The sequence below is a fragment of the Erpetoichthys calabaricus genome, chromosome 15, assembly GCF_900747795.2.
Source record: "Erpetoichthys calabaricus chromosome 15, fErpCal1.3, whole genome shotgun sequence".
Lineage (NCBI taxonomy): Eukaryota > Metazoa > Chordata > Cladistia > Polypteriformes > Polypteridae > Erpetoichthys > Erpetoichthys calabaricus.
Window position 1 is genome coordinate 61,082,568 of NC_041408.2, and position 19,270 is coordinate 61,101,837.

The following is a 19,270-nucleotide window of genomic DNA, read 5'->3' on the forward strand; positions in this document are numbered from 1 at the left end:
ATCCCAGTGATACTTCATCCTACATTCTATTACTTTGATCACATTTTTATACTGGGCTCAACTTTATCCTTTCCATGTCAGATCTTTTCATTACTCTGCTCCCAGCTCCAGACTTCCCTAGCCAAGATCTAAGAGCCCCCTTTTAAGGACTGACCTGGGAGTGCTTCCAATATTATTCTGATACAACTGGGAAGCACTTCCATTTTAACAGTATTGAGGTTGCTTTGTTATAGCTCCCCTGAGCAGACACAGGTTTCTCTGCTGACAGGGCTGCTTGTTGAATAACTCCCAGGAAACACTGTGGCAGTTTGCAATATGGCAGCATATGATGTCGGCTGTTACCTACTATCCAGGAGGTCTGTTTTTAAATTAAAGCATGTCACCCAGTTATCATCAATCCATGTTGGGAATGTACCAGTTAATACTTTAGACAGGGTTTTGGCATCCCAACATGATAACGTGCCAGCTGGTGTCCCGTACAAGATATAAAACATATTACCATTCCTAGGACTGCAGTACTCTTCTTTACACTGTGTTGCAAAGCTTGGTTGCTAAGGATGTTGAGAGGTTGAAAACATTAATTTAACACTGGCATTGTTTCTGAACGATACTTCATTTATATAAGTAAACGAAGGGGGGATACAGTAGTCCACCTAAGAACTACAAAAAGCATGGCAAAGTATTTCAGTATCTCATCTAGATTGACAGTCTAATGTCTGGCAATGTTTTGTTAATTAAAATTTGAGCACCTCCCATACCAGAGTGGTCACACATCTTTTGCATAAGGAGAAAAGATAGCTTTGTAAGAACATCACTTAAATAAATGGCAGTTAATAACTTAAAAATGAAATAATAAAATCAATTCACAGTTAACAGTTTTTCTTAAAACTGATTGATTAAGTGTTTAGGTTGGTTTACATCAAGAAGGACTGACCACCTCTCACTGATGAGGAGAAATCCAGCCATTCACAAACAGAACCTCCTATCGCCATTGCCTCAAATTCTTAAGGTTTAAAAAAGGACTTCTCAGTCATCTAACTTTACTAATTTATTATTATTTATAGGCATCATTTTGAGTGGCTACTGAGAAAGAAAGACAGAGAGAGGGAGGTCATTATCATGCAGAAGTCTTTGCACAGCACAACGTCTATTTTTTTAGTCATTTATAAATGGTTATTTTACACTTTTGGACACAAGTCTATAATACTATCTGTTCATATTATTGTTCCATTCTCTCTTACACTTGACAATGCTGTATGAGATGTATACACAGATGAAATTGCAACTAGGCAATGTGGTACAGGGTCTTTTATGTTCTTTTATGAAGCTTCGTATGCACTAATGGTTCAGTTAGGGCCTTAATCTCACTACTGAACTCTATATTTTAAACAACTTCTAAATTCAAGACTGTTGGAGAATATAATTTAATACAAAGGTGGGGCAAAGCAAATTAACTTTAAAGGTCTCTTGACATGATTTCCAGATATCTTAAAATGCAGTTCATGCATTAAGAAATCTGAGACTCATAGCCAGATATCTGAAAATATGTTCCTTTACATTTTAAGATATCTGCAATACATTTTCAGATATTTCAAAATGAATTTCAAGATATTTTAAATATCTCAAAATAAACTGCTGCGCATTTCAAGACGTCTCAAATGCATTTACTCAAATGTATTTAAATGTCCATCCATAATTAATATTCACCTTTTAGGTTAAAAAAATTACAGTGGTGTATACATATTTATATTCTGTAATTAGCAAGGAGGTGGCAAAATAAACAAAACCTCTCACGAGACCATGAAAATCACTGGTATTTAGTGATAGAAGAAAAGCACTCACATATGGTTTGAAATTAAAACAAGCAAAGTTTGGAAAAGTTTTATGAGTTTCATAATTTAATTTGCTAAGTGTTCAAAACACAAAGCTGTTTTGAAATATAAATTATTAGACACTACAAATGGCCCAAAGATCTAAGGCATGTTTAGGCAGATTTAGAGCAAGTACTGCTGCATCATATTTTTTCAAATGGCTTAAATATGTTATGGATTTATTATCTTATTTTAATAAAAACATGCAGGAGTTGTTTATAGGAAGAACCGATATATTTACAACTTTGCTTTCAGTTTCATGGGTGTTCATATGGTTACATTATATAGTTTTCTATTATATTTAATCCTCCTTGTTTTATTTAGCAACTGCCATAAAAGTCTTATACATGGACATATTACACCTTACAGATTTGTCCATTACTCCCAACTCACCTTTAAATTGAATTTATACCTTAAAAATTGTACTGCAACATTTAGACAACTGTTTCAAACAAATAAATGAATAAATGAATAACGAAAAGTTTGTTTTGATTTTGTGCAGGTTAACAGGTTAACAGCTGCCACAACTTGAAAAGTTCAACTAGCTCAAAGTCTTGTTCATGAGTGAATATACAATGTATTGTAAAATTGACTAATAAATTGGAGCAGCAGTGGCAGTTTTACAAACGTTCTACTGGACGTTGGTGGTGTTGAACTGGTTTTCCCAGGTAGCTTTTCCTGGTCAGTTGGCAATCTATTTCTCACATATGATCATAAGCTCTAAGTGGTGACCAGAAGATTGAGATCGTATGTGGCCGAAATAAGGCTCCTGTACGGGAATTCTGAGTTCCCTTTAAGTAATAGGGTCAGGAGCTTTGTGATATGGGAGGACCCTGGAATAGAATCACTGCTTCTCTGGATCAAGAAAAGCCAGATGAAGTGGTTTGGGCATGTAGTCGGGATGTCTTCTTGGTGTCTCTCTCTTTGAGCGGTATACCAAGCTATGCTCACTTGGAGAAAAGCAAAGAGCGGATCAAGGACTTGTTGAACAGATTGTGTCTCTCAATTGGCCTAAGGTCAAGTCAGCAGGTCACGTTGGGGAGCATGCACTGGTACAGTGCATTGCCACACCCACCACTTGACGAAACAGTTTGGGATCCTGGTTGGCAACCCCCCCAAGCAGAAACGCAGTCCAGTCCCACCCTCCGTAAATAACCCTCTATCTGCCGCAGCCAGGTGTTACGTGGGCGTCCCCTTGGCCACTCGGATCCTCAACAATGAGGAACCTGTGATCCAGATCACCCTCAGGGAATTGCGCCACATGGTTGTAGTGCTGTAACTGATGCTCCATCACAATTCAGGTAATGTGGTTCATTCGGGATTCCCTGTGCAACCGCTCATTCGACACAAAGTCAAACCAGTGGTACCCAAGGATTCTCCAAAGAGACACAGCACCGAAGGAGCCCAGTCTTTGTCTCAAGTCACTGGATAGCGTTCATGTCTTGCAACCATATGGCTATATGGTTATAACTGGCCTAAGACCATCTAAGAATTCCTCAGGAGAAGGGAGAGGACATTCCTGGGGTTAGAGTGTCCTACTCAATCCAGCTTGGTGTGTTGCCATGGAAACTTGCACCAAGAGACAAATAATGATTATATTATGTAATAGAACAGGGCCACACTGGTTAGTACCATCTGATCACAAACTTCAGCAGTCCAAGTTCAAATAGCAACTGGATTACTGTCAGTGATTTTTGTACTTTTAAACCATCTGCATCAATTTCCTTTGGTGTCTCCTATTTCTCTGCACATCCCAAAGATGTACATGATATGTCAGCTTGGCAAGTCTAATTTTAGCCATGTGGGTGGGTGTGTGAGCTATAGCAGCCTGGCCTCCTTTCACGGATGATTTCAGGTTTCAGCCCAGTTAAACACAGCGCCTACTTAACAAAGAGTGCTGGAATACACTCTGGTTCCAAACAATGCTGAATTATTGCATGAACAACTGATTTTTTATTGGAGTTGGTTGAAGAGCATGAAAGGACAAATGTCTTGTTTTATATCTCTCTATTATAAAAAAAAATCTCTGGGAGGGAGACTAGGGAGACGAGACGTGATATTCTCGGAAGACAATTTGAAGTCCCGTGAGACACTTTAACTTGCTCCCAGTTCTTAAACAAAGACAAGTGACAAGCAAAACACACAGCTCGCCAGCAGCAGAAACCCAGCAGATGATCCGACCGCTTCTCCTTGCATGCGTTCAGCCACCCTAACCCCTCCTGCCCCTTCAAAACGTGAGCGGCAGAGACACGAAGAGGCAAAAGGACAACTGCTGTGCAGGCTTTAAAATGATCGACGGGCAGCGCGACAGCAGCAACAGCAGCAGAAAGACAGCAGATGATCTCCTTAGCGTGCGTTCAACCACCCCCCTTGACAATGCAAGCAGCGTTATATGTCCTGCGAGAAAGAGATTTAACCACGGGGCTGGAAATAAAGGACAAGTATTGTTTTTACAATGTCACGCGAGACAAGGCAGTGAGACATCATTTAAAACAAGTCCATGGACATCTAACCTAGCAGTTGTTGGATTGCTGTTGGCAGACATGCTTCATGTGCTCCCAGCTCTTAAAACAACGACAAGCGACAAGCAAAACATGCAGCTCTCCAGCAGCAGAAAGCCAGCAGATGATCCGACCGCTTCTCCTAAGCGTGCATTTAGCTGCACCCCCTTCACAACACGAGCAGTGTTATATGTCCTGCGAGAAAGAGATGTAACCATGCCCAGGGCCGGAAATAAAGGACAAGTATTGTCTTTACAAAAGTTTTAAAGTAAAAGTGAAAATAATGCACATGTAACAATTTCCATGAAACTAACAATCTCTTTAAATTGTATATCTGGTAAACCAAACCCGGGGTGGGCGGAGCCCCCTAATTATATATATATATATATATATATTATATATATATATATATTGTAGAAAGGCGCTATATAAGCGCCTGACCTGGCACAGAAGGACACAGAGGCACGTATAAAATCAATGGACTTTTTATTTTCTTCTCCCGTGGGCGCACGTCTTCCCCGTGACCTACAGGTAATACACAGTCCCACAAAACACAAGTCCACAACAACAACAGCACTCTTTCCTTTTCTCCCACCACTCCTCCACAAGCTTAGTCCTCCTTCCTCCCAACTCTGGCTCCTCGAGTGGTGGTGGCTGGCCCTTTTTATACCCCACCCGGAAGCATTCCAGGTGCTTGATCACCTGGGCCTAATTGCATTTCCAGGTGGGGCTGAGGAATTGACCAGCCGGGCTGCAAAGTCCATGCAGCTCCCCCTGGCGGCCATCCGAGCCCCCCACCAGGCTGTGGAGGACTCCATGTCCCATGGAACCATGCGCCAGGTTGGGGAATCATCGTCCGCCAGGGAGGCTGCCACCAAGCGTCCCGGGGGAGGTATTGAGCTGCCCATGGTGGCTCCCCCGGAACAGATGCAGCAGGGGCGACCCTGCCGGGCATGGGACCCGGCTGTCCTTCACAATATATATATATATATATATATATATATATATATATATATATATATATATATCTATATCTATATATATATATATATATATATATATATATATATATATATATATATAGTGGAAGATGACCCGGACACAGACAGGCGGACACGTTCAAATCACCCAACACATGTTTATTTTCCATATTTACAAGTGCACCACAACCCCAAAGTCCCCAAAAGTCCATGCCAACAACACAATGCCTCTCACTTCAGGCCGCCTCCTTGCCTCTCCACCAAGACCTTGTCTTCTCGACCTCCCGACTCCAGCCCTCGTTCGGAGGGAGGCGGCCCCTTTTATAATCACCCGGATGTGCTCCAGGTGCCTCCCGACAATCTTCTGCGGTCACTCCCCAGTGTGGCGGAAGTACCAGCTGCGCACCCAGAAGCACTCCGTGTGTCCCTGATCCTCTTCACCCCAGCACTTCCGGTTGTGTCGGAAGTGCTGAGGTCCAGGGCTTCAAAGGCATTGGGGCGCCCCCCTGGCGGTGACCACAGGCCCCTACAGGGTTGAGCTTCAAAGCTCTGTACACGTGGTTCCCATAGCCACCAGGGCGGTCGCCCCCATGTGGTCTGGTGGAGGCGTAAGCCCTCCTTCGGGGCGTCCCGGCCGGGTCGTCCCCCCAGCCCCCTGTGACAATATATATATATATATATATATATATATATATATATATATATATATATATATATATATATTGTGGAGACCCGCCCCAGGCACAGACAGGCAGACACCGATGGGTCAAACACCAACACGTTTATTATACATTTTAACACAAGTGCACACAACCTGGTGACCCAGCACCACACACTCTCAGTCCGGGCCTCACACTATCCAGCCTTCCTTCACCACCTCCACTCCTCTCTTCCGAACTACGTCCTCTTCCATTCGACTCCAGTTTACGAATGGAGGGAGACGGCCCTTTTTAAGTCCACAAGGACATGCTCCAGGTGCCTCCTGACGAGCTTCCTGTGGCACTTCCTGGTGTGGCGGAAGTGCCGCACGAGCACCCGGAAGCACTCCGGGTGTCCCTGGCTTTCCTTCTGGCAGAAGTTCTGAAGTCCAGGGCTTCTCAGGTGTCCGGGCGCCCCCTGGCAATGACCACGGGCCCCTATAGGTTGAGCTTCCGTGCTCTGTTTCCGTGGCAACCATACAAACCAGGGCGGCTGCCCTCTTGTGGTCCAGAGGAGGTGTAGTCCCTCTCCTGGTCCTTCCAGGCCTCCCAGCTAGGTACCGCCCCCAGCCGCCCGCCACAATATATTGAAGTCAACCTTGCAGTCAGCCACTTCCAGGACACAGTCCACAGAAAACACATTAGAAATGAGATGAAGTACACCTGTCCAATTCAATTAATTTTCTTTCAGTAAAACATAATTATCCAAATCAAATTTAGCTAAATAATTTTGTAATGTGAGATTTGCTACAATACAGACTCAGTTATGTCTGCAATTTGTACAAGGAAAAAATACAGGTGGTACTTCTTAATGCTTCTTTTTTGTTTCCTTGTTGGTTATCACTTATTTTTAACATGCTTTGCTCACTGCCATTTTGTTTGTTTGTCACTACGATGATGTAAATCACTAGGAAGTCAGGCCACATGTCCACACAGTTTAAGGCATATGGATGCATGCAGAGCATCACAGAGACCTTATTTATAATGGCAAGCCTCCTGCACTTTGAATTCAACTGTTTGACACTATTCATTTACTACAAGTTCATGTTTAGTGTATTGTAAATTGGGTTTCTTGTAATTATTGTACATATTATTGTTGTACTGAATAATCATGTCTATTCATGTACTGTAGAGTGCTTTATAAAATAATGGTTGATTAACTGAAAATTGAGAGAACTCATAAAAACATGAGTTTTTCAAAGATTCAAGTTAGAAAAGCAAAAGGACATTAAAAAAATGATATTTAACAAGGAATTATTTACTCATGAGAAGAAAGATGTTTTATCACTGTCTTCTGTACAGGTTCCTAATTAAAGATGTATGCCTGCATTGTACCCAGTGCTACTGGGTTAGGCTCAATGTTTATGGAGCCTTAAAAATGGACCAAGATTATTAGCAAATACGTAAATGCAAAAGATAAAGATAACTGGCAAATAAATGGATCAAAGTACTGTATATGGAATTTAATCATCTTTAAACAATCATTACATATGCACTTCTGATAATGTCATTACAGTTGTACTAATGTTATTAAACAAAATGTATCAATAATAAATGTATTATTTTATAATGACCATCATTCAGTTAACACCTCATTCTGTAAACCTAACCTGAGCCATGATGCTAATTTTAAATGAAAAAAGCTAAAATGTATGACAAATGACCTCATTTTTTTTTTCGTGGGGAAACTATCCGGCATCATGTTCTGTTAGATCATTTAGTCTGTTAAGTCAATTATGATCTTATGCCAAGTCTGACAGGTTGCGTGCCAACTCAGTTTGCAATATCAGGCTCTTAAAAGTTTTTTGTGACCAAGTACATTGAACATTGAACATTGAACATTAATCTTCAAGCGTTCTCTAAACTGAAAAATTACTGGACTAGTAATACAAGACAACCATTAATATTATTATTATTATTTGTAAGATGGACGCTGTATAGCGCCCTACCTGACACAGACTGGACACAGGAGGCACGTGTAAAACCAATAAAACTATTTATTTTCCTTCTCCTGTGGGTGCACGTCTTCCCCGTGACCCACAGGCATCACAGTCCCAAAACACAACACACAAGTAATGCAAAAGCACTTTCTCTTCCTCCTTGGCACCACCACTTCTCCCAAGCAACCTTGTCCTCCTCCAACCGACTCTGGCTGCTGAGTGGTGGTCACTGGCTCCTTTTATAGTTCACCCGGAAGTGCTCCAGGTGTTTGATCACCGAGTTCTGGCTGCACTTCCGGGTGTGATGCATACGCTGCCCACATGGGCTCAGGAGTCCCAAACACAGCACCCCCTGGTGATGCCTGTGGGACCCAACAGGGCTGCACCCAACTCCAATTCCCAGGGAGCCCTGTGGGAAACTGGGGCACTGCTCCACCCCAGGGGAGCGGCCATCCAGCGTCCGGTGGGAAGTATTACAGTGTCAAGGGCTGCTCCCCCTGAATATAGTGTGCAGGGGCGTCCTGGCTGGGCATGGATGCCAGCCGCCTGCCACATATTATTACTATTATTTTTATTACTCCTACTATTATTAGTTACTTTAGCCTTTGTCTTAAAATATATTACATCAAATACACTACTGTAGTAATGCATTTTCTTATAGCTTTTTAATTATTAACTGTTAATGTAAATGACATTTACAGTCGATGAACATTAGACAAAACAAAAATTACTAACAATACTAACTTTCTACTGCCCCACTCCTTCAAGAGATTGGGATTAAATGCTGGCATGATCACTGTCTATGTGGGAACTGCACCTTCTCACTCTTTCTGTGTGGGTTCGCATGCAGATACTCTGGTTGCTATGTCATAAAGATGTGTATGTTATATTATATTAGGTTAAGTTCAAACTGACAGAGTAAGACAAAGTTTGGGTGTGTACATTGAGTATGTTTCTTTAATGGATTAGTGTCCTGTACAAATTATTTTATTCCCTTTCATTTATTGCTGTCAGAAAAGACTAAATTTGGTTGGGTAAGCAGATTAAAAAATAATATATGAAATCAATTATTGATTATTATTTTTATATTTAACTGTTGCAAGTTCTTTGTGGGGTGGCACGGTGGCGCAGTGGGTAGCGCTGCTGCCTCGCAGTTGGGAGACCTGGGAACCTGGGTTCGTTTCCCGGGTCCTCCCTGCGTGGAGTTTGCATGTTCTCCCCGTGTCTGCGTGGGTTTCCTCCGGGCGCTCCGGTTTCCTCCCACAGTCCAAAGACATGCTGGTTAGGTGGATTGGCGATTCTACATTGGCCTTAGTGTGTGGGTGTGTTTGTGTGTGTCCTGCGGTGGGTTGGCACCCTGCCCGAGATTGGTTCCTGCCTTGTGCCCTGTGTTGGCTGGGATTGGCTCCAGCAGACCCCTGTGTTCAGATTCAGCGGGTTGGAAAATGGATGGATGGACGGATGTTCTTTGTGATCAAAACAACTATAATAGTTACATTTTGATTTGGAGGTTTTAAATAAATTATGTACTAAAAGGAACGTCTGGAATAGAACTTCACATGCAAAATAAACAAGACATCTTTGTAAACAGAAATTATTTTACTGAATGATATGTATAATCATTGAAAATGAAGTATTCCTGTATTTCAAACAGCATGTGGACTAAGAACAAAATTCAGAAACTAAAGTTATCTGACAAATTTCAAGTGGTAATAACTCTGTCGTCAGGATGCTTGTATTTTTGGAAAATTGATGAATCACTAATTTAACGTGAAGAAACAAAGTATTAACACATCAAGTGGAAACTTTTGGGAAATTAAATTTAAACTTCAATTAATTTTGCTCAAACAAAGTGCACTTGGCTTTTTACAAAGGTCATACTATAAATCTCAAGTGAAACATTATGTTAAAACACCCAACTTGTTAAGTTTCACTGTACAACACATTTCTAGATTCTAAAGAAAACTTGTATTGTTTTGTTTTTTTGCTGTATTATTTTTCTAAATGTAGTTCCATGATTTATTATTAGTATTATTTTGTTTAATTTTACAAATAAAACTAAGAAAAAAAAGTTAAGGGACCAACATCAGTTAAGCTCCAGGGATATGAGTTTGTTCAGTTAGTAAGCATAAGCGATTGTGAATCAACTTCACCTGTTTGGTGCAAATGAAAGTGACAAGAGGTGCACTGGAGACACAACAGCATAAAACTCCCAAAAATGAAATGGTTTTGCAGGTGGTGGCCACAGACAATTGCTCTCTCCTTATCCTTCCTGACTGATTCTTGTCTAGTTTTGTGTTTTGCTAGTGTCCTTGTTGCTACTGATAGCATGAGGTGGTACATGCAGCTGATTCAGGTTGCACAGGTAGTCCAACTCCAGCAGGATGGCATATCCATATGTGCCGCAAAAAGAAAGTTTTTTGTGTCTCCCAACACAGTCTCAGGAGGATGGAAGAGATTGGCCGTTACACAAGGAGAGCTGGACAGGGCTAAAGAAGAGCATCAACCCAGCAGCAGGACTGGTATCTGCTCCTCTGTGAAAGAAGGAACAGGAGGGACACTGCCATTGCCCTACAAAATCACCTCCAGTTGGCTACTAGTGTGAATGTTTCTGACTAAACTGTCAGAAATAGACTCCATGAGGGTGGCATGAAGGCCCGACATCCTCTGGTGGGACCTGTGCTCACAGCCCATTACTATGCAGCTTGATCATCATTCGCCAGAGAATACATAATTGGCAGCTCCACCCTTGGTGCCTCATTAACTTCACATATGACAGTAGGTTCACACTGAGCACATTTCGAAGGTTATTCAGCCTGTAACATCATCTAGTATGACGAGTTTGGCACTTAGTCAGTGACATCTGGGGAGGCATACCTTGGAGGGTCGCACAAACCTCCATGCAGTAGGCAATGGTACCCTGACTGCTGTTAGGTACTGGAATGAAATCCTCAGATCCATTGTCAGACCTTACACTGGTTCAGTGGGCGACAGGTTCCTTCTGATGCAGGACAATGCCCGGCATCATGTGGCCAGAGTGTGTAGGTAAGTTCCTGGATAATGAAGGCAGTGATGCCATTGACTAGTCCGCATGTTACTCAGACCTTAATCCAACTGAGGACCTCTGGGACATTATGCATCAATGCATTTGATGCTGCCATGTAGCACAACAGACTGTTCAGAAGCTCACTGATGCTCAGGTCCAGGTCTGTGAGGAGAACCCCCAGGACACCAGGTCTTATCAGGAGCATGCCTGGATGGTGTCAGGAATTCAGACAGGCACGTGTGGGCCATACATTCTAAGTGAATGCACATCATCAGTGTACTTCTGACACCATTTTATGTAAAAAAAATTGAGTATTGGAAAAAACAAAATATTTTGAATTCAACAAAACAGGTATTTCAAATGAAACCTAGAGCAACATCACCTCAACTACATTACTGGCACCAGAAAGATGATACAGACTGAAACCAGCCACCAATCAAAACACCTGCAGTGCCTTTTAAAAAAGCATTACCAGATTAACATGGGTTTCACATAATGAGCAGAAGCAAGCTGTTTTAGGAACCTTAATTTAAAGTTAGTAGGAATAAAACACAAATAAAAACACATAACCCAGTCCTAGTTTTTCTCAAGTTGTTGCGGAAATGAGGTGTTCCTAGATAGGTGGAGTAAAGAGACTGTTTTAGTATCAATGAAATGCAATAGAAGTCAAAGGATATCTTTGCTGAACTTATCATACCGAGGCAGTACAAACAATTGAGTAATAAGATGAAATTTCCATTGCCTTTAAGCAACCTTCTATTAATTTTGTGCCAAGAAAGCATGCTGATACGTCAGTATTCTTTTTTAAAAAAAAAAATATCTATGTGTTGCTTAGAATGACTTTTTTTCAAAAATCATGACTCACATAGAATTATAATGGATATAAAAGTTGTAGAACATATACAGGTGCTGGTCATAAAATTAGAATATCATGACAAAGTTGATTTATTTCAGTAATTCCCATTCAAAAAGTGAAACTTGTATATTAGATTCATTCATTACACACAGACTGATGTTTAATCAAATGTTTATTTCTTTTAATGTTGATGATTATAACTGACAACTAATGAAAGTCCCAAATTCAGTATCTCAGAAAATTATAATATTGTGAAAAGGTTCAATATTGAAGACACCTGGTGCCACACTCTAATCAGCTAATTAACTCAAAACACCTGCAAAAGCCTTTAAATGGTCTCTCAGTCGAGTTCTGTAGGCTACACAATCATGGGGAAGACTGCTGACTTGACAGTTGTCCAAAAGATGACCATTGACATCTTGCACAAGGAGGGCAAGACACAAAAGGTCATTGCTAAAGAGGCTGGCTGTTCACAGAGCTCTGTGTCCAAGCACATTAATAGAGAGGCGAAGGGAAGGACAAGATGTGGTAGAAAAAAGTGGACAAGCAATAGGGATAACCGCACCCTGGAGAGGATTGTGAAACAAAAATGTGGGGGAGATTCACAAAGAGTGGACTGCAGCTGGAGTCAGTGCTTCAAGAACCACCACGCACAGACGTATGCAAGACATGGGTTTCAGCTGTCGCATTCCTTGTGTCAAGCCACTCTTGAACAAGAGACAGCGTCAGAAGCGTCTCGCCTGGGCTAAAGACAAAAAGGACTGGACTGCTGCTGAGTGGTCCAAAGTTATGTTCTCTCATGAAAGTAAATTTTGCATTTCCTTTGGAAATCAAGGTCCCAGAGTCTGGAGGAAGAGAGGAGAGGCACAGAATCCACGTTGCATGAGGTCCAGTGTAAAGTTTCCACAGTCAGTGATGGTTTGGGGTGCCATGTCATCTGCTGGTGTTGGTCCATTGTGTTTTCTGAGGTCCAAGGCCAACGCGGCCGTCTACCAGGAAGGTTTAGAGCACTTCATGCTTCCTGCTGCTGACGAACTTTATGGAGATGCAGATTTCATTTTCCAACAGGACCTTGCACTTGCACACAGTGCCAAAGCTACCAGTACCTGGTTTAAGGACCATGGTATCCCTGTTCTTGATTGGCCAGCAAACTCACCTGACCTTAACCCCATAGAAAATCTATGGGGTATTGTGAAGAGGAAGATGCAATATGCCAGACCCAACAATTCAGAAGAGCTGAAGGCCATTATCAGAGCAACATGGGCTCTCCTAACACCTGAGCAGTGCCACAGACTGATCGACTCCATGCCACGCCGCATTGCTGCAGTAATCCAGGCCAAAGGAGCCCCAACTAAATATTGAGTGCTGTACATGCTCATATTTTTCATGTTCATACCTTTCAGTTGGCCAACATTTCTAAAAATCCTTTTTTTGCATTGGTCTTAATTGATATTCTAATTTTCCAAGATACTGAATTTGGGACTTTCATTAGTTGTCAGTTATAATCATCAACATTAAAAGAAATAAACATTTGAAATACATCAGTCTGTGTGTAATGAATGAATCTAATATACAAGTTTCACTTTTTGAATGGAATTACTGAAATAAATCAACTTTGTCATGATATTCTAATTTTATGACCAGCACCTGTATATGGAACAACTCTGTGGTTTAAAATATACAGTTCATGCACAATTTCATAATGTGTGTGAGAAGCAATGTCCAGGAATATATGGTGGCCTTCCATATATCAAACAGCTGCATTTTTTTAAAATACAAATTTTATATACTGCACCTAATAAAAACAAAAAAATTAAGTAAAAGAAGACCATGTGTTATTAATAACAGCACACAGAATATGATTGATGCTGTTGTTTCTGCTGACTGCCCCCTCTGAATAATGAGGATGCATGATTTAAGAACATTGAAACTTAGCAGTAAACCCATTATGCTTAAGATATCGCCAACGAAAACGCTTGCCATGTTCAGTATAACAAAACATTAAGAGTTATATTGCATTGGATCATTCCTGGCTAAATGATACAGAGTATTAAGAAAAGAAAAAAATAAAGCATTGTGATGAAAACAGTTTTATGTTACAATTTTCACTGCTTAATTAAAATAATAACTGTGTCACAATTGCAACACAGTTAATTTGTTTTCTTTATAAAATATTTTTATTTTGTTTTAAAAAGTACAATTCTCAAAATGAATTAATACTAAAATAAGTAAAGTGTAGCAACCTAATAAGTCACGATAACAGTATATGCATTGGTGTTATGAAATGCAATATTTTAAATATAAAATGATATTTCCTGGCATGACATTCTGCATTGTTAGTGGCACCTATTAATGTCACAATCATATGTATGTTTACCATGTAAGACATTATAACAATATGAATTACTGTTGTACAGTCAGTCAATAGACAAGAAAACTAAGTTCCAGATAGAATCTAAACACTTAACACTGGAGGAAGTGGAGGAATAACAGATTGTTATTTTCATTGGAATTGTTACATAACTATTTTACATTACAGCGAGTAATTAACAATAGTAAAAAATAGTAAAACATAATAAATTGAAAGAAAATTATGTTTCATGCTGCATTAGTGGTATGTGTTGCGTTATACGTTTTCGTTCTGTTTGGCTTTGAAATTAACATGCAAATAATTTTTAAACTTACACTTTTACTGTAAAACTTCACTAAAAACAATATTTGGAATTAACTTTTCATCAATATCGCATTGAATTTTGATTCGGTGTTTGCAGTTACATCGTGACAATGCAACATATTACTGTCCGTGAGTGAATGTCGTTTCTTTCTCTCTAATAAATAAACTAACTTTTTCAAATGTTTGTCCCTGTGATTTGTTAATTGTCATAGCAAAAGCTATTCTAACAGGAAACTGTAAACGTTTTAATATGTATGGCATATCAAGATCTCCTTTGGCGTCTAATGTTATCCGTGGAAGATGTACTACATTACCTTCCTTCTCGCCTGTTAAAATTTTACATATCAGAATTGTTTGACCAATTTTGAATACAACTAATCTTATCCTATTGCATAGCCCATCACTCATACATAAATTACGCAATAACATTATGATACATCCTTCTTTAAACATTAATTCGGCCGATGGAAGACCGGACAATGTTAACAGTTGTAGATATTCTATGGGATATTGTAATTTGATGTTTTCATCTTCTGCACCATCACGACCAACTGTTTCAGCATAGTCTATTGATATGCATTTAACCAATTTGCAGTGTAATCGATCGACAATGTTCGCGTTAATTTGTTTGATCACATCGTTTCTCTGTGCTATAATTGCCCATGTACTCATTTCTTCTGTTGATAACCCTTCAGGATAAAATTATTCAATAAGATTTGGACATAATAAGTTTTCTTTTATTGGGAACTTAAAGTGAGGAAAACGTAAAAATTTATAAGAGCTGAGAGCACAGGAACTGTGTCTGAAAAAAGCATTCACATGAATGAGAGGTGAGAGGACCGTGGGCATGGGCCGTTAACGGTTGAGAGGAGGGCGGGACTTGAAAAAATCTCTTGGCAATAGTCTCATCTCATCTCAAGATTTTCTTTTATAATAGAGAGATATTTTATTTATATTCGTCCATCAACAAACCTACCAAATCCACTTCAAGGTCACAGTGGCTGTTGCCTATTCTGGTACCATCAGAAACAAGGCAGAAACAAGCCAAATACAAGAAACCTGTTTACTGAAGGGCACCAATGTCGTACAGGTGTCAGTTTACAGTTGTAAATCACCTGTGTGTCTTATTGAAATGTAAGAATGGCACTGAAGTACTCAAGAGAAAAATCCTGGCACACACAGAAAGTACACTCACAGTGAAAGCAGTGCCTAGCTCAGGATTTGAACCCAGGACTCTAGAGCTGTGCAAGGCCGTCCATTGTGATACATCATAACAATGTAATTATTAATTTAAATAACACTGAACATTAAGTTAAATTAATATTCCAAAGAGGATGGAAGGCCCTTATCCAGTCATGCAATAACTATATATTTATAGTACAAAATGCATCTTGCTAGTTAGGAAAGTAGAAAGCATTAAAATGTTTAGAATACTTGATTTGCTCTATTGTAGGTCCTAAGGGTCCAACTGCCGAGGTTGAGAGCAGAAGTGGGATTTTAAAAACCAAATAAATGTTGACAATGGTTAGTAAACTAATGGAAAGATCTGTTTTAATTATTTGTTGTTTAAAAATGTGTCAGGGACCAAGGAAGTCAACCCAACCCCAGGAATAACAAGTTTCTAGTGAATTTTTGTTTTCTACACTACTGATTAATTTTATACTCTTTATTGCTGTTTTTAATTTCTAATCTCTCCACACTATTGCACTGAAAGGCTGCTACTGGAAACAGATGGATGTATTGAGTCATACGTGGTAAATGATTTTAAATGAAAATCATGGAAACTTTCCATGGAAAAAAATATTTTCCCTGAGAATATCAGAGTTCCTAAAGCGCCTTGAGATGTTGATCACTATAGAAAGACATTATGTAAAATAAAGATTGTGTTTCTTTCTGTCTTTGACTGTAGCTAATTAACCTAAGCGAGTTTTAAACTTGCAAGCAAAAAAGACGCTGCATTTGCTAAGGAACATAGAAAAAACTGACAAAACTGCACCTTGTCTGGTTAACCATTGCTTCTAATCATTTATGCTAATTGAAGGACAAAACTATGCGAAAAGCCCATGAGTCCAAATGTCCATTTTGTCAGGTGTCAGCAGTGCAGGATGGTGTGACACGCTAATTGTCTGATGGGTGTCTTTTCCTAACTAAATATCTGTAGGAAAAGAAAGAATGTGCTATTTGGAGTGGAGAACTACCACAATTTAGTTTGAACAACTGTCTGCATGAAAGAAAAAAAACATAAACCACTTTTTCCCCCCTTGTGAGCTTTTTACTTTGGATTAGCAAGTGTTGAGTATCTAAATGTTAGACAAAATTGTTGTTGAAAAAACAAATAAAGTGTTGTAAGAAGAAAATAACTCATACAAATACTTAATTTACACCGTGGGCTACAAGAATTCTGGACCAGGCAAACCACACCTAGAAAACACAAAGTTAAATGTTACATTCAAACATCTCAGTCAAGGAGAACCTGATCAAGGGGCCAACTAGGGACACAACCAAAAAGCAGAAGACAATCCACACAGCTGGTGCTGAAATAAAAAATGAGCTGCGTAGAAAAAAATGGTTTCACACACGAGGAGCGGCAGACAGACAGGGAAGATGCAAATGTTAGTTGATGACAAAGTTACATCAGCTCAAACAAACAGAAATGGGGCATTTGTTAAGAGTAAAAAATGTACTCGTTTCTATAAAAATGACTGTGATTTTGTATTGTGTGGCAGTGACTCCTCAAGAATGGCACTGTATATCAGCAGCAGCACACGTTGATGATAACACCAGTGTCAGGAATTGGCCTGATTTCTGGTCACATCCATTCCTTTTGGAGAACTGTTTCAAGCCATGATTCTTTTAAGGTGTACTTAATTAACATTGGTAAAAAGAATTTCTCACTTGTATGTCTCTTCAAAATCATGACAGTACAATACCAACGAAAGACACAATGGACTAAAATAAATATAGGAGAAGGTGCCATTAGGCATTGTTCAAGTATACTGTCAGTATCTTGTAGCCATAGTCTAGACGCCATTGTTAGGGGCCTCTCTGTTCTTTTTGATATTTTGTTATTGAATTACCATACAGTTTAGAAATTATTTGAAATTGTGAAAATATTTCATGTATATTTATAATGTATTGTTGCTATGTCTGTCTAGATTCTTCACCAAAAGTCCAAATACATTCAATTAGTTGAACAAGTGTCAAAGACATTTTGGAAATATGAAAGGAAGCCAGAGGTTGCCCTTGATCAAAACATGAGTCAACAGAGCAATTGTCAAGTTCAAATGATTTCACAAGATTTGCAGGCAAAACAAAACTCAAGTTGATATCAGCACTTTTTATTTCAGAATTGTTTATAACATATATTTTTTTCCATAAAGTCTTTCCTTTATTTTCCAGCACAGTCCTGACTCTACTTAAACTGTGCAACTTTTCTTATATAACATACTGCTATGATGTCTCGGGTCACATACAGTGTTGTGTATGGCAATAATATTCTGGTGGGGGCATTCTAGAATGATTATATGTGTGTGCAGATTTCTCTGATGTAAATATTTACTTACCTAACAATATCTAATCCTTTTTCTTCCATTGACTACAGAAAAATGCAAATTTAAGCACCTTTCATTTCTCAAAAAAATCAATCAAACAATGGAGTGTTGGTGTTTGGTCTGTCTCCACTGGCATCAGATTGCTGTGATACCCTCTGACATCAGCTCAACTGATAAAATGCAGAGATATAAATTTAAATGCTATAAAAATAAAGACAAGAGTTTCGCAGTCACCTACCATACTGGAAAATATATTGGTTATGAACTGCCTAATTTGAAACAACAACACCTCATATTTAGAACTGAATAGCTAAATGAAGAAAGCCGACACGTTTACAATAATTTGTAAAGAATATGAAGACTACACCCACTGCACAACTCAAAACTGCACACTGCACATCTGGTAGCAGCTCCATCTATCATGCAAGCATTAAGGTGTTTGCTCATCAGTGCAAAGGAACCAAACAATTGAAAACACAATTTTCTACATTCAAAGCCGTTCTTTCCAGACTTCTTTAGAATAGGAGTATCATACTGATGACTTATTTTCCATGCAGTTCAAAGAGCACATGTTGGTTTCCTTGGTGACCTTTTCAAATTTGGTACAGTCCTCCTCAATGGTAGGTGAAAATAATGATGCAGTGTATAATGTCTTGTGAACAATGCATTGCTGATATTGATATTGTAAAACTTCTGTGCACTGGCCTAAAAGGGGCTGGTATTGACACACAGTAATCAGAACCTGGAAGAATAATGCTAGATGGAATGGCTTGGATTTTATTTATAAAAAAATTGAGAAATAGCTCACAGGTCTCAGGGCTACTCCCAGGGAAGCTGCTGACAGGGGGATTTAAGAGAGTGTTAATGATGCTAAACAGTACCCTAGGACTCGAGGCACCATTTGCAAATAAACAAGATAAAATATTTGATTTTACTGCTCTCACAGCCTCTTGGTAGCACTTCCAGCGAGTTCTGAGAATTTCATAAGATACCTGAAGTTTGTCCTTTTTCCACCTACATTCGGCCCACCTGCATTCCTGTCTGAGGGCATGTTTGGTGTCATTTAGCCAGGGTTTAACACTTGCTTTAACTTTGGCTCTCCTCAACTTTAAGGATGCGACCAGATCCACAGAATCCTTGCAAGTAAGATCTA

At 39.6% G+C, this 19,270-nt stretch overlaps 1 protein-coding gene across 2 annotated transcripts in view; it reads right to left on the reverse strand.

Moving 5' to 3' along the window:
• The window catches only part of wdr27 (WD repeat domain 27), a 284,536-nt gene that overhangs the window by 132,039 nt on the left and 133,227 nt on the right, over nucleotides 1-19,270 (reverse strand). The window lies entirely within an intron of this gene.